Below are 13248 nucleotides of genomic sequence, written 5' to 3'. Positions count from 1 at the left end.
CCTTTGAAGCGTGATACCAATAGGAGTTGCCATTTGAACATCATCCTTAGAACCAAAAATTGCTAGATATCACTTGAAAAACAAAGACAAACTAGATACCTCATGAGATCAACATTAGAAGCAAGGTTCTAGTACCACTTGTAAAACTTCAAGGAATATCTAGCTATCCTATGTATGCTAGTTTTTTGTTTCATCAATCATTATCTATGATCTAGCATACACCACACATGCATGGATAGGGAATTTAAAAAAACTTGTGCTATGCAAGAACATATTTAATGCACATTCAAATGCAACATACAAGTTTATGAGCTTGCTCCCCCTACTTATGTGCTTCAAAATTTTAATTGATCCCCTTCCTTTCACCTATCTTACTATCTTTGGTTTCTCTTCCCCTTTTGCTTATCTTTGGGAATTACTTCTCCCCCTTTGTCATCAATAACCACAAAAGGTGAGCTTAAATTTTAAATAGGTTGTGTGAAACCATGATAAGTGAGGACCATTTTCTCAATTTGGTTCAATCTAGATCACTTGCAAAAGATATTTAACTCGGTTTGATCCAAGGACAAGCTTCTTCACTCCTCTAAATAAGGGTTATCATGCACCATGTTGAGTTAAACACTTATAGCTCATTTTCTAGATTAAACATTAGGTTCACAAGCCCATAAACATGTCATATGCTACCACTAGATCATTTCAAGCATACAAGCAATAGTGGTACCATACAAGCATCAAATTCATTTGATTTTCATGAATGAGCCTATTTAACATGAGGAATGACTAAATGCACTAAACAAGTCCTTAGAAATTGATGAATGACATGTCAATCAACTTTACCTTGCTTTGATCGAAGGAGAGGCATGTCATATAATGGGGGTGCATCAACACATATTTGAGAAGTCAAGTATGTTCAATTCATTTCTTAGATTGCAAAACCTCTTCTCAACAAGTGGCTTGGTGAAGATATTGGCAAGTTGGTCATTGGTGCTCACACTCTTAATGCAAATATCCCCTTTTTGTTGGTAATCTCTTATAAAATGATGGCAGACATCAATATGCTTTATTCTTGCATGTTGAACCGGATTATTGGTGAGCTTGATTGCACTATCATTGTCACATAGCAATGGCACTTGCTTGAACTTGATTCTAAAATCACTCAAAGTAGCCTTCATCCGAAGTAATTGTGCACAACAACTATTGACTGAAATGTATTCTGCTTTGCCAGTTGAAAGCGCTACACTATTTTGCTTCTTTGATGACCAAGACACAAGTGATCTTCCCAATAATTGACATGTGCCCGATGTGCTCTTTCTCTCAACTTTGCATCCTGCATAATCGGAGTCCAAATATCCAATCAACTCAAATCTTGCTCTTTTGGGGTACCACAATCCAACATTTTGTGTATGCTTTAAGTACCTCAATATTATATTTGTTGTCTTCAAATGACTTTCTCTTGGTGAGGCTTAAAATCTTGCACACATGCATACACTAAACATCACATCTAGCCTTGATGCGGTCACATAGAGTAGGCTTCCAATCATAGACTGATACATCTTTTGATCCACCATGTTGTCACTAGCATCACTATCCAAGCTTCTATTTGTCCCCATTAGTGTACTAATAGCTTTGCTTTCATCCATGCCAAACTTCTTGAGCATGTCTTTGATGTACTTGCCTTGACTCACAAATGTGCTATTCTTCATTTGCTTGATTTGAAGACCACGGAAGTAACTAAGCTCTCCAATCATAGACATCTCAAATTCACTTGCCATCATCTTTCCAAACCCCTTACAAAAATCTTGATTGGTTGATCCAAATATGATATCATCAACATAGATTTGCAACACAAACAAGTCATTTCTTAGCTTCTTGGTGAAGAGAGTGGTGTCAACCTTTCCCATCTTAAATCCCTTAGAGAGTAGAAAATCCCTCAATCTTTCATACCATGCTCTTGATGCTTGCTTCAAGTCATACAAAGCCTTTTCTCAACTTGTCGGTGCAGAAAGTGACCAACTAGTAAATATTTGTAGTTTTACTGTACGTTGTGATCGGAGGTGGCCTAGCACTCAATGACACGAGATTTATACCGGTTCAGGCAACGTGCCCTACGTCTAGTGTGGGTCGGTCGGTGACTTTATTCCTGAGCCTAAGTGCTCGAAGTCTATAGTGGGGTTACAAACGAGAAGGAGAAAGGAGGGGGTGTACAAGAGGTTCGGTTGGCTCCGACCGGAAGGGTTATAGTCGGAACTGGGTGGTCCTGTAGTTGGGAGTATTGATGTCGATCTAGTGAGTCTAAGCTTGAAGAAGTCGCTCTCCCCTCGTTGGAGGGAGCACATCCCTTTTTATAGATGAAGGGGATGGCTTTACAGGTGAGAGGGAGAGAGTATGGATGTTTCTAAGCCTTGCTGCCTACAGTGATGGAAACTAGATAATGGTTGACGCCCCCCAATACTATTGATGTCGCTGTAGGATGTCAGATGTGCACGGGAGGTCGAGCTATCTTCTTCAGGAAGGATGACGCCGGTACCTGCAAAATACTTCTTGATGCCTAGTGGCATGTGAGGAGTCGTGCTATGTTCACCCGGTATGGCAAATATTGGAGCCCATACTACAATCGATGTCCAGAGACACACGGGGGGGGGGGGGCTTACCATATGGGAGTTTCTAGCGGCCCCTACAATACTTTGTGGCTGCAGAGCACTGTTTTGTAGGGTATGGTCCCTAGTGTCGTGGTTTGACTTGCGAGCCCCATCTTGCCTTCCTTCGTATGCCTTCTGGTTCTTTCTGAGTGGGCGTCCCCGGTCTGATGGTTCCCAGTTGGTTCTGGCGCGCCAGTCGGAGAATAGCGATGAGCAGGGTTTTCTATGAACCCCGGTCGAAGACATGGGGTCGAAGTCGAAGGCGGTCCTCGGGTCAGGCTTTCTGAGTGGAGGCCATGTGAAGGCGGCCGAGGCCTAACGCTAGCGCTCCGATCGGAGAGGCCATTCGGAGTTGGCATGAGCCTGAGGTGCTTCGGTCGGAAAGATGGGCTGAAGGCAGCCAGGGCCTGAAGCGAGTGCTCTGGTCTGTTGAGTTCAGACTCTTGGGCCGGTCCAGAAGAAGAAAAGGCCATCCTTCTGGGCCGAGCCTTAGCGTGGAAGCTGGTCCCTGAGGGACCCTAGGTTTATGTACCTGACATGAGCCCCCGAGCGCCCGGGCGATTCAGACAAAATCGTCTGGGAGATTTTTGTCTTGCCGGTGGGTGCGCGCGAGTGCACCCATGGGTGTAGCCCCCGAGCCCCAGACGGTTCGGGCCGAACCGGCTGGGGGTGTTGTCTTAGTAGGCGTGTATGCGTGTTTTTAGTTTGAGACGTAATTTTGTTTAACCATGGCGTCGTTATGCGGCCGAGGTGTTTTTAAGCGCGGGGATTGGATTAAGACAGAACTTATTGATCCCAACGTCGGTGCGCGCCGGGGATCAGGTGAGGAAGTTTTTAGTTTTAAAACAAGCCCTAGCGTCGGTGCGCGCCATGAACGGAAATAGCTTAGTTTTGGATGCAACAGAGTTCGATCTTTGGCGTCGGTGCGCGCCGTGGGATTGGGTAAGGTGGAGTCACGAGTAGTCCTAGGCGTTGGTGCTTGCCATGGACTAAGAGAGTTAGTTTTAGTTAGTGAAGCCGTTACGCGAGTTAGGAGTCGCGGTCCCAAGAGCCGTAGCCGGATGTCGCCGATCCAGTCGACGCGAGTTCAGAGTCGCGGTCCCAAGAGCCGTAGCCGGATGTCACCTATCCCATCGACATGAGTTTGGAGTTGCGGTCCTAAGAGCCATAGCTGGATGTCACATATCCTGTCGACGCGAGTTTGGAGTCACGGTCCCATGGCATTTAAGCCCCCAAGCCTTGTTGGGCCTTCATGGGGGCTGATGTGAGTTGTTTTGCGCTACCCCATCCGGTTCCTCACAACCGAAGGGGCTGAGTTTCGTCGCCTGTCTCGATCACTCGGGCTCGAAGACTAGCTTGGTGAGCTCGCTAACAGGTGTGATCGAGTGGAATCTAGGCCCATCGTTCATGATGGGGTCAGCATAGCCCTCTTGTGGCATTCCACTACTCCTTTACCTGTAGCTCGACATATGCCTAGGTCGTTCCATAGACTGACCTAGGTGGCCTGACGTCCTCTCCTCGATGGAGATTCTATGGGCTTGGCGAGAGGTTCATGATCGAACAAGAAGGTTGAGATGACCTAGTTTGCCAGACCAGGCGAAGGCCGCACGGTGCTCATCTACGATTTTCTCCCCTGGCTCTGTTTGGTTGCTCATATCGAATGAGGCAAGCCACCGCTTCGTGGCGCAACACGGAGCATTCTAATGCATTTCGCTGCACGTGCGATGCTTAGTTCCCGAGCCCCCGGGTGGTTCATGCCCTAACCGTCCGGGGGGTTCAGGCATATGGTATGAAATGCGCGTATGGATGTATGAATGTTTTAAATTGAAATAGAGGGGCTTTGATAGTGTTTTACCTTGATGACTAGAGTGACAGGGTTCGAAGAGCTCTAGTCGAAAACGTCTGATCGGTACCTACGCTTGTCAATCATGGGTTAGCCCTCGTGTGAATAGTTTTGTATTAATGAACACATGCTCACCTTGATGACCTGAGAGATGGGGTTCGGAGAGCTTCAGTCGGAAATGTCCGACCGGAACCCATGCTCGTCATTCGAGATGGAGTCAGTGTGGCCCACATGGGGCGCCCCTTCGCTTCCTACCTGTATCTCAGGTGTGGATACTGAGTGATTCGATCGACTTAGGGGGCCGGTTGGTCTCTCGGTGGAGATTTCAAGTGGTGGTGTCTGCACGACTGGAGTGACGGGGTTCGAAGAGCTTCAGTCGGAAACGTCCGACCGGTACCTGCGCTTGTCAATCGTGGGTTAGCCCTTGTGTGAACAGTTTTGTATTAATGAACACATTCGTGCTGTCCTTGTGACAGAACCACGATACTCGTTCCCTGTGTTTATCTTAGCATAATTTTTGTTTTTTATCCTTTCTTTCTTGTACCTGCCTGTTTGTTCCATAGGCTACGACCTTGTGAGCCTAGGGCATGGCCCACGAGGCTTAGCTTGTTCATAACCATAGGAAAAGGTGGGGTGCATTTGGTTGGGAGTAAGAACAGAGTTACGTAAGGTAAACATAGGAAATGGAATGTGTTTCTGTTTGGGGACACAATTGCTTTATCGTGCGATAGTAAAAAGAGAGGTAATATTTTAATATTGTACCATTATGGAGCCCCCGAGTGACCCGGGCTGAAAGTGTTTCGGGCAGGGGTGCTCTTACGGGAGCATGTTCTAACTAAAAAGTGGTTTAGACCAAATTTAGGGGAAAAACGACGTAGCTGTTCAATGTTCCAAGTGTTCTTGAGAAGGTTGTCGTTGTTGTCCTCCAGTCAGTAGGTGCCCGGTCGGACTACTTCGGTTACCGTATAGGGTCCTTCCCATGGTGGAGAGAGCTTGTGTTTTTCCTTCGTTGATTGGGTCCTCCAGAGTACGAGGTCGCCGACTTCGAGAATCCTTCCTCTGATCTTCCTTTCGTGGTACCTACGGAGGGTTTGTTGGTAGCGAGCGGAGCGAATGACGGTTGCTTCACGGGCCTCTTCGAGTAGGTCGACTGTGTCTTGTTGGGCCTCCGCGGCTCGGTCGCGGTCGAAAGCCTTCACTCTTTGTGCGCCGTGGTCGAGGTCGGAGGGCAACACTGCCTCAGCTCCGTAGGCCAGGAAGAAGGGTGTGAATCCCATAGATCGGTTTGGGGTCGTTCTCAGGCTCCAGAGGATCGCTAGGACCTCCGCAACCCATCGCCCGGCGTATTTGTTGAGTCGGTCGAAGATGCATGACTTAAGTCCTTGGAGGACCATGCCATTGGTGCATTCGACCTGACCGTTAGTCCATGGATGTCCGACCGAGGCCCAGTCGATCCTGATACCGTATCCGTCACTAAAATTTAGGAACTTTTTTCTAGAGAAGTTAGTCCTGTGGTCAGTGATGATACAGTTGGGAACGCCGAATCGATAGATGATGTCAAGGAAGAATTTGACTACCTCCTCTGACCAGATGTTGGTGATGGGTTTGGCCTCTATCCACTTGGTGAATTTGTCGACCGCTACGAGTAGGTGAGTGAAACCGCCCGGGGCCTTTTTGAGGGGTCCTACCATGTCGAGGCCCCAGACCGCGAATGGCCAGGTGATAGGGATGGTTTGGAGCTCTTGTGCCGGCAAATGGGTTTGTCGGGCATAGAACTGGCATCCCTCACACCTGCAAACGACTTCCTCTGCATCTCATAGTGCGGTGGGCCAGTAAAAACCTTGGTGGAAGGCTTTTCTGACCAGCGACCTTGGGGCCGTGTGATGCCCGTAAATGCCAGCATGAACCTCGAGGAGGAGATCCCTCCCTTGGCTAGTGAGGATACACTTCATGAGTACCCCTGATGGGCTCCGTTTGTAGAGCTCGTCACCGAGTGCGACGAAGGTCTTGGCGCGTCGAGCGATTCATCGGGTCTCCATCCTTTTAGGCAGGAGAACCTCTTCGACGATGTAGGCGAGTAGCGGTACTCACCAATCGGTTTGCTCGGGCGTCAATATGGCGACGCTCGCGGGTGGCATAAAGGCACTAGGATCGGAGCCCCTAAGCGCTGGTTGGGCATTGGGGTCGGAGCTCCTGAGCACCGGCTGGGCGTTGAAGGGCATCTGGGTTGGACCTTCCAAGATGCGAGTAGACGGCTCGTGGATGTCGTTGATGAAGACCCCGCTTGGGGATGGATCCTGCCTAGCGGCCAGTTTTGCGAGGAAATCGGCGGCATCGTTGTCCCTTCGAGGGACGTGATGTAGTTCGATCCCTTGGAATTTGTCCTCAAGCTTGCGCACCTCTTGGCAGTATGCCATCATGAGGGGGCTTTAGTGGGAGGACTCCTTCATGACCTAATCAATGACTAGTTCCGAGTCACCATGGACGTAGAGTCACGTAGCACTGAGCTTGATGGTGATGCATAGTCCATTGATAAGGGCCTCATATTCCGCGACGTTGTTTGAAGCTGAGAAGTGGAGGCAGATGGTGTAACAGAGCCTACTCCCATCTAGGGAGATCAGAACCACTCCAGCTCCTGAGCCGGGCGCCATTATGGACCCATCGAAGTACATTGTCTAGTATTCGTGGGTGACGTCCGGGATTGGTAGCTAGACCTCCATCCATTCGGTGACAAAATCCGCAAGAGCCTGAAACTTAATAGCGGTGCGGGGGGTATATCTGATGTCGTGGCCCATGAGTTCAAGAGCCCACTTGGAGATTCGTCCTGCGGCATCGCGGTTGCGGACGATGTCTCCGAGTGGGTATGAAGTGACGACCGTGACTCCGTGGTCGGTGAAGTAGTGTAGGAGCTTCTTGGTCGCCATTAGTACGGCATATAGGAGTTTCTGCACCTGGGGGTACCGGACCTTGGGGTCGGTAAGCACTTCTCCGATGAAGTATACGGGTCGCTGCACTTTGAGCTGGTGTCCCATTTCCTCCCTCTCTACGACCAGGGCGGCGCTCACCACATGGTTACTTGCCGCGACGTAGAGGAGGGGTTCTCTCCGCTTGGGAGCGACGAGAATTGGGGCCAACGTTAGGGACGTTTTGAGGCTCTCAAGAGCCTGCTGGGCTTCCTTAGTCCAGACGAAAGCGTCCGTCCTTTTGAGGAGCTTGTAGAGCGGCATCCCTTGTTCGCCGAGTTGGGAGATGAAGCGGATTAAGGCAGCCGATGAGTCTCTGCACGCCCTTGATGCTGTGTATGGGGCCCATGTTGGAGATGGCCGTGATCTTTTCAGGGTTGACTTCGATGCCGCGCTTAGATATGATGTATCCAAGCAGTTTCCCCTTTGGAACCCCGAAAACACACTTTTTGGGATTCAACTTGATGTTGAACCTTCATAGGTTTGCGAATGTCACGGCCAAGTTTGCCATTAGGTCGCAAGCTTGAGCCATTTTGACCACTATGTCATCAACATAGACGGCGATCGTTGGTTTTGGCCGCTCGGCCTGATCGGGCTGGTCGAGCGGGTCAATTTGGTCGATGAAGCATTGCTGCATGCACCTTTGGTAGGTGGCACCAGCGTTCTTCAGGCCGAAAGGCATGGTCACGTAGCAGTACAAACCATACGGGGTGATGAATGAGGTTGTGAGCTGATCAGACTCTTTCATCGCGATCTGGTGATAGCCTGAGTAGGCATCCAGAAAGGAGAGGATTTCGCAACTCGAGGTGGAGTCAATTATCTGGTCTATGCGTGGTAATGGGAAATGATCCTTCGGCACGCTTTGTTAAGTCTAGTATAATTGATGCACATTCTCCACTTCCCGGTCTTTTTTCTGACTAGGACGGGATTGGCAAGCTAGTCGGAATGGAAGACCTCTCTGATGAACCCGGCTACCAGGAGTTTGGCGATTTCCTCGCCTATGGCCCTGCGCCTTTCATCGTCGAAGCAACGAAGGCGTTGTTTGGCAGGTTTAGAGCCCGGGGTGAGGCATAGTGCGTGCTCAGCGACCTCCTGGGGTATCCCCGGCATGTTAGATGGCTGCCATGCGAAGACATCGTGATTGTCGCGTAGGAAGTCGACGAGCTCGTTTTCTTATTTGGCTAGAAGCTGGATCCCAATCCGAACTATCTTGGTTGGGTTGGTGGAATCGATTTCCACCACCTTGGTTTCTTCGAGCGTGTGGAAGGCCGACGAGGAAGTTGGTTGGTTATAGTCCGAGGCTACCGGGACCGATGACTCCCCGAGCCATGGGAGTTCGAACGAGTTGACGACCGCAGTGGCAAGCTCGTAGTGTTTGTGGTCACACGTGAAGGCGTGCGAGAACACGTTGCTCACAGTGATGACGCCGTTTGGTCCCGGCATCTTCAGCTTGAGGTAGGTGTAGTTGGGGATTGCCATGAATCTCGTTTAGCATGGCCACCCCAAGATGGCGTGGTAGGACCATGGAAAGTCCACCACCTCGAAGGTGAGAACCTCTGAGCAGAAGTTGGCTCGACTGCCAAACATGACGGGCAGATCGATCTGCTCGAGCGGGTACACCAGCGCTCCCAGGATTACCCCATGGAAGGGGGAGCCCACCGGGCGGAGTTCCGATCGGGGGATGTGCATGGCATCGAGGGTGTCGATGTACAGGATGTTGAGGCCGCTGCCACTGTCCATCAGCACCCTCGTAAGCTACTTCTTGCGGACGATGGGGTCAACGACGAGCAGATAGCGTCCTGGTCTTGCGACATGGGAGGGATGGTCCCTCTGATCATAGGTGATCGGAGACTCCGACCAGCTAAGGAAGGAGGGGATGGCCGACTTGGCGGTGCATGCCTCTCAATAGCGAACCTTATGCTGTCGCTTGGTCCAGACGGTGTCGGATCCACCAAAGATCATGATACATTCGTCAGCATCGGGGAAGTTGTCCACGTCTTTGCCTACCATACCTCCCTTCTTGGGTGCTGCCTCTTTGCTGTCTCCCTCCTTTGGCCCGCTGGCCTGTCGAAGGAAATGTTTGAGGAGCTCACACTCCTTGTAGAGGTGTCTAACAGGATAGGCGTGGTTAGGGCATGGACCGTCCATGAGTTTGTTCAAGTGGTTAGGCAGTCCCTAATGGGGCTGCTTGACTGTGCGATCGGTCGTGGCGACCAGCGAGGCGCTGTTTGACCGATGTCGATCCTTTTTGTTTTTCTTGCCCCTCTACATGGAGGGGCCCTTGTCCAGGTCCATGCATTTGGCTTTGACCTTGTCCCGGCCTCCGCTCAAGATCGCTTCGACCGCCTCCTCGCCGAAGACGTGGTTGGTGGCTACGTCAAGTAGGTCACGGGTGGTACGTGGTTTCAAGCAGTCAAGCTTGTGGATAAGGGGCTCGCAGTTCGTCCCAGAGAGGAACGCGCTGATGACGTCTGCGTCGACGATGTCAGAGAGGGAGTTGCATCATTGGGAGAACCTATGGATGTAATCCCACAGGGACTCGCTGGGCTCTTGCTGATAGCTCTTAAGGTCCTAGGAGTTCCCCGGTCAGACATACGTCCCCTGGAAATTCCTGACGAAGACCCTCTTGAGGTCCGCCAAGTCATGGATGCTATCGTGTGGAAGGAATTCAAGCCACGCCCGAACATGTTCCCCCACGCAAATGGGAAGATATTGAATGATGAAGAAGTCATCATCCACTCCTCTGGCCCGACAGGCGAGCCGGAAGTCTTCAAGCCAAATGCCTAGGTTTGTCTCCCCAGTGTATTAGGTGATGTTAGTGGGCGGCCAAAAACGCTGCGGGAACGGTGCCTTCCGGATGCACCGGCTGAAGGCCCGAGGCCCTGGGCCCTCGAGGCTGGGGCTCCGGTCGTCCGGCCGGTGACTGCGCCTGGGGCACGTTTCACCGGTTCCCTCGATGGTTTCATCGGGATTCATGGCACCTACCGCCATATTGTGGATAGCGTTATTACGTTGGGACCAATGCCGGTCGCCAATGGCGCTACGGGCGTCCTGGTGCGGATCGGGCCGCTCGTGTACCGATGGTAGGTACGGAGTAGGCGCCTGGTCGAACTGTGGCGCGACTACCACACTCCGAGCTGGTCCTAGCGGCTGTAGCAGTGTGTGAACGGAGCAATCCGTTTAATGCATCCCCGTTCCCCTGGTGGGGAGAGAGGGCACGCGTCGGAGTCGTGATGCGGAGCTTTCCGCCTATTGGATGGCGGTGGCTTCTACTAAAACCTGGAGGTTCCGGTGGACTACCCGCTCCTGAGGGTCGACAGGCTCGGGAACACCGCGTAGAAGCATTGCTACAGCAGCGATATTCTGGCCAGCCCAGGCGAATTATGGGACATCATTTCCCTCATTCACGATGTCGCGTTGGACCTGACGGGCACGACCCCGGGCGCCACCCGCCAGGGCGTGTGCGTGGGGCATGACGTGCTGGGCCGACCGAGCCGACGCAGGTGGTGGCTGGTTCTGCCACCGTTGTCGCAATTCCTTGGCGTGCGCTTGCGTAGATGCGAGGTCCTCCGCACGCAGGTCTAGAGGGGTGTGAGTCTGTGTAGATTCCACAACCACCGGTGGCTGTCCTAGAGCGTCCACCATGGCACACTCCCAGGACGGATGGTGGCATGGTGCCATGTTGCCGATGCTAGAATCATCGCTCATGCCCTCACCACCCAAGGGTTCGTGGGAAGCGGCAGGAGAGCAGCCTGCCATTCCCATGAATTCGGATGCGAGGGGGAAAGGCGCCAGCACCCTTCGGAGTCCCTGGGCATACGTGTCTATAGAGGACGCGAGGCCGTAGGGGAACCGATCGTGCGGCGTGGACGACACAGTCTCTCCGGGTGCTCGATTAGGGATAGTGAATGAAGAGTAAGTAACAGTACAGGTATTACTTACAGTGGGGTTTGAGCAGAGAGTTTGCTCAGAATGAAGCGCAGATGCCGCGTCGTCGATGTCGCGTGTCCCAGAGTCGATGGAGGGCGCCCCTTCAATGGGTGCTGGAACGTGCGCCTCCTCGTGGAGGTGGAGTACACTGAGTCGGTCGGCGACGAAGTCCAGGCTTCTGAAGCGAAAGGCCTAGGAAAGCTCGAAGATAGGTGGAACCCGCATCCCGACGGGTGAGAGTGTGGGAAATTCCATTGAGCCGAAGCGAATCATATCGCCTGAGCCCGCCATGGCAGGGGTGGCGGAGAAATGGGTCATCCGATTACCAAAAAAGTGTTGAACGTACAGCGTCTTTCCCACGGACGGCGCCAACTGTCGGTGCAGAAAGTGACCAACTAGTAAATATTTTGCTGTATGTTGTGATCAGAGGTGGCCTAGCACTCAATGTCATGGGATTTATACTGGTTTAGGCAACGTGCCCTACATCTAGTGTGGGTCGGTCGATGATTTTATTCCCAAGCCCAGGTGCTCCAAGTCTATAGTGGGGTTACAAATGAGAAGGAGAAAGGAGGGGTGTACAAGAGGTTCGGTTGGCTCCGACCAGAAGGGTTGTGGTCAAAACTGGGTGGTCCTATAGTTGGGAGTGTTGATGTCGATCTAGTGAGTCTGAGCTTGAAGAAGTCGGTCTCCCCTCATTGGAGGGAGCGCATCTCGTTTTATAGATGAAGGGGATGGTTTTACAGGTGAGAGGGAGAGAGTATGGATGTTTCTAAGCCTTGCTACCTACGGTGATGGAAACTAGATAATGGTTGATGCCCCCCCAATACTGTTGATGTCGCTGTAGGATGTCAGATGTGCACGGGAGGTCGAGCTATCTTCTTCAGGAAGGATGACGCCGGTACCTGCAAAATACTTCTTGATGCCTAGTGGCATGTGAGGAGCCGCGCTATGTTCACCCGGTATGGCAAATCCTAGAGCCCATACTGCGATCGATGTCCAGAGACACGCGGGGAGGCTTACCATATGGGAGTTTCTAGCGGCCCCTACAATACTTTGTGGCTACAGAGCACTGTTTCGTAGGGTATGGTCCCTGGTGCCGTGGTTTGACTTGTGAGCCCTGTCTTGCCTTCCTTCGTACGCCTTCTGGTTCTTTTTGAGCGAGCGTTCCCGGTCGGATGGTCCCTAGTCGGTTCTGGCGCGTCAATCAGAGAATAGTGATGAGCAGGGTTTTCTATGAACCCTGGTCGGAGACACGGGGTTGAAGTCAGAGGCGGTCCTCGGGTCAGGCTTTCTGAGTGGAGGCTGTGTGAAGGTGGCCGGGGCCTAACGCTAGCGCTCCGATTGGAGAGGCCATTCGGAGTTGGCATGAGCCTAAGGTGCTCCGGTCAGAAAGATGGGCCGAAGGCGACCAGGGCCTGAAGCGAGTGCTCCGGTCTGTTGAGTTTAGACTCTTGGGCCGTTCCAGAAGAAGAAAAGATCATCCTTCTAGGGCGAGCCTTGGCGTGGAAGCCGGTCCCTGAGGGACCCTAGGTTTATGAACCCGACACAACTTGTAAACATGGTTGAGCTCTTATCATCTTCAAAACCAAGAGGTTGCTCAACATACACAAGCTCATTGATGTACCCATTGAGAAATACACTCTTCACATCCATTTGGTACAATTTGATGTTGTGGGCACAAGCATAGGCTAACAAGATCATAATTGCTTCCAATCTTGCAACCGGGGCATATGTTTCTCCAAAGTCAAGACATTCAACTTGAGTGTAACCTTGAGCCACTAATCTTGCTTTGTTACTTACAACTATCCCATCTTGATCTTGCTTGTTGTGAAAGACCATTTGGTTCCTATCACATTATGATCCTTAGGCCTCT

The sequence above is a fragment of the Miscanthus floridulus genome, chromosome 4 (assembly GCF_019320115.1).
Source record: "Miscanthus floridulus cultivar M001 chromosome 4, ASM1932011v1, whole genome shotgun sequence".
In the NCBI taxonomy this organism is placed as follows: Eukaryota; Viridiplantae; Streptophyta; class Magnoliopsida; order Poales; family Poaceae; genus Miscanthus; species Miscanthus floridulus.
Note: the sequence above shows the minus strand (reverse complement) of the source record.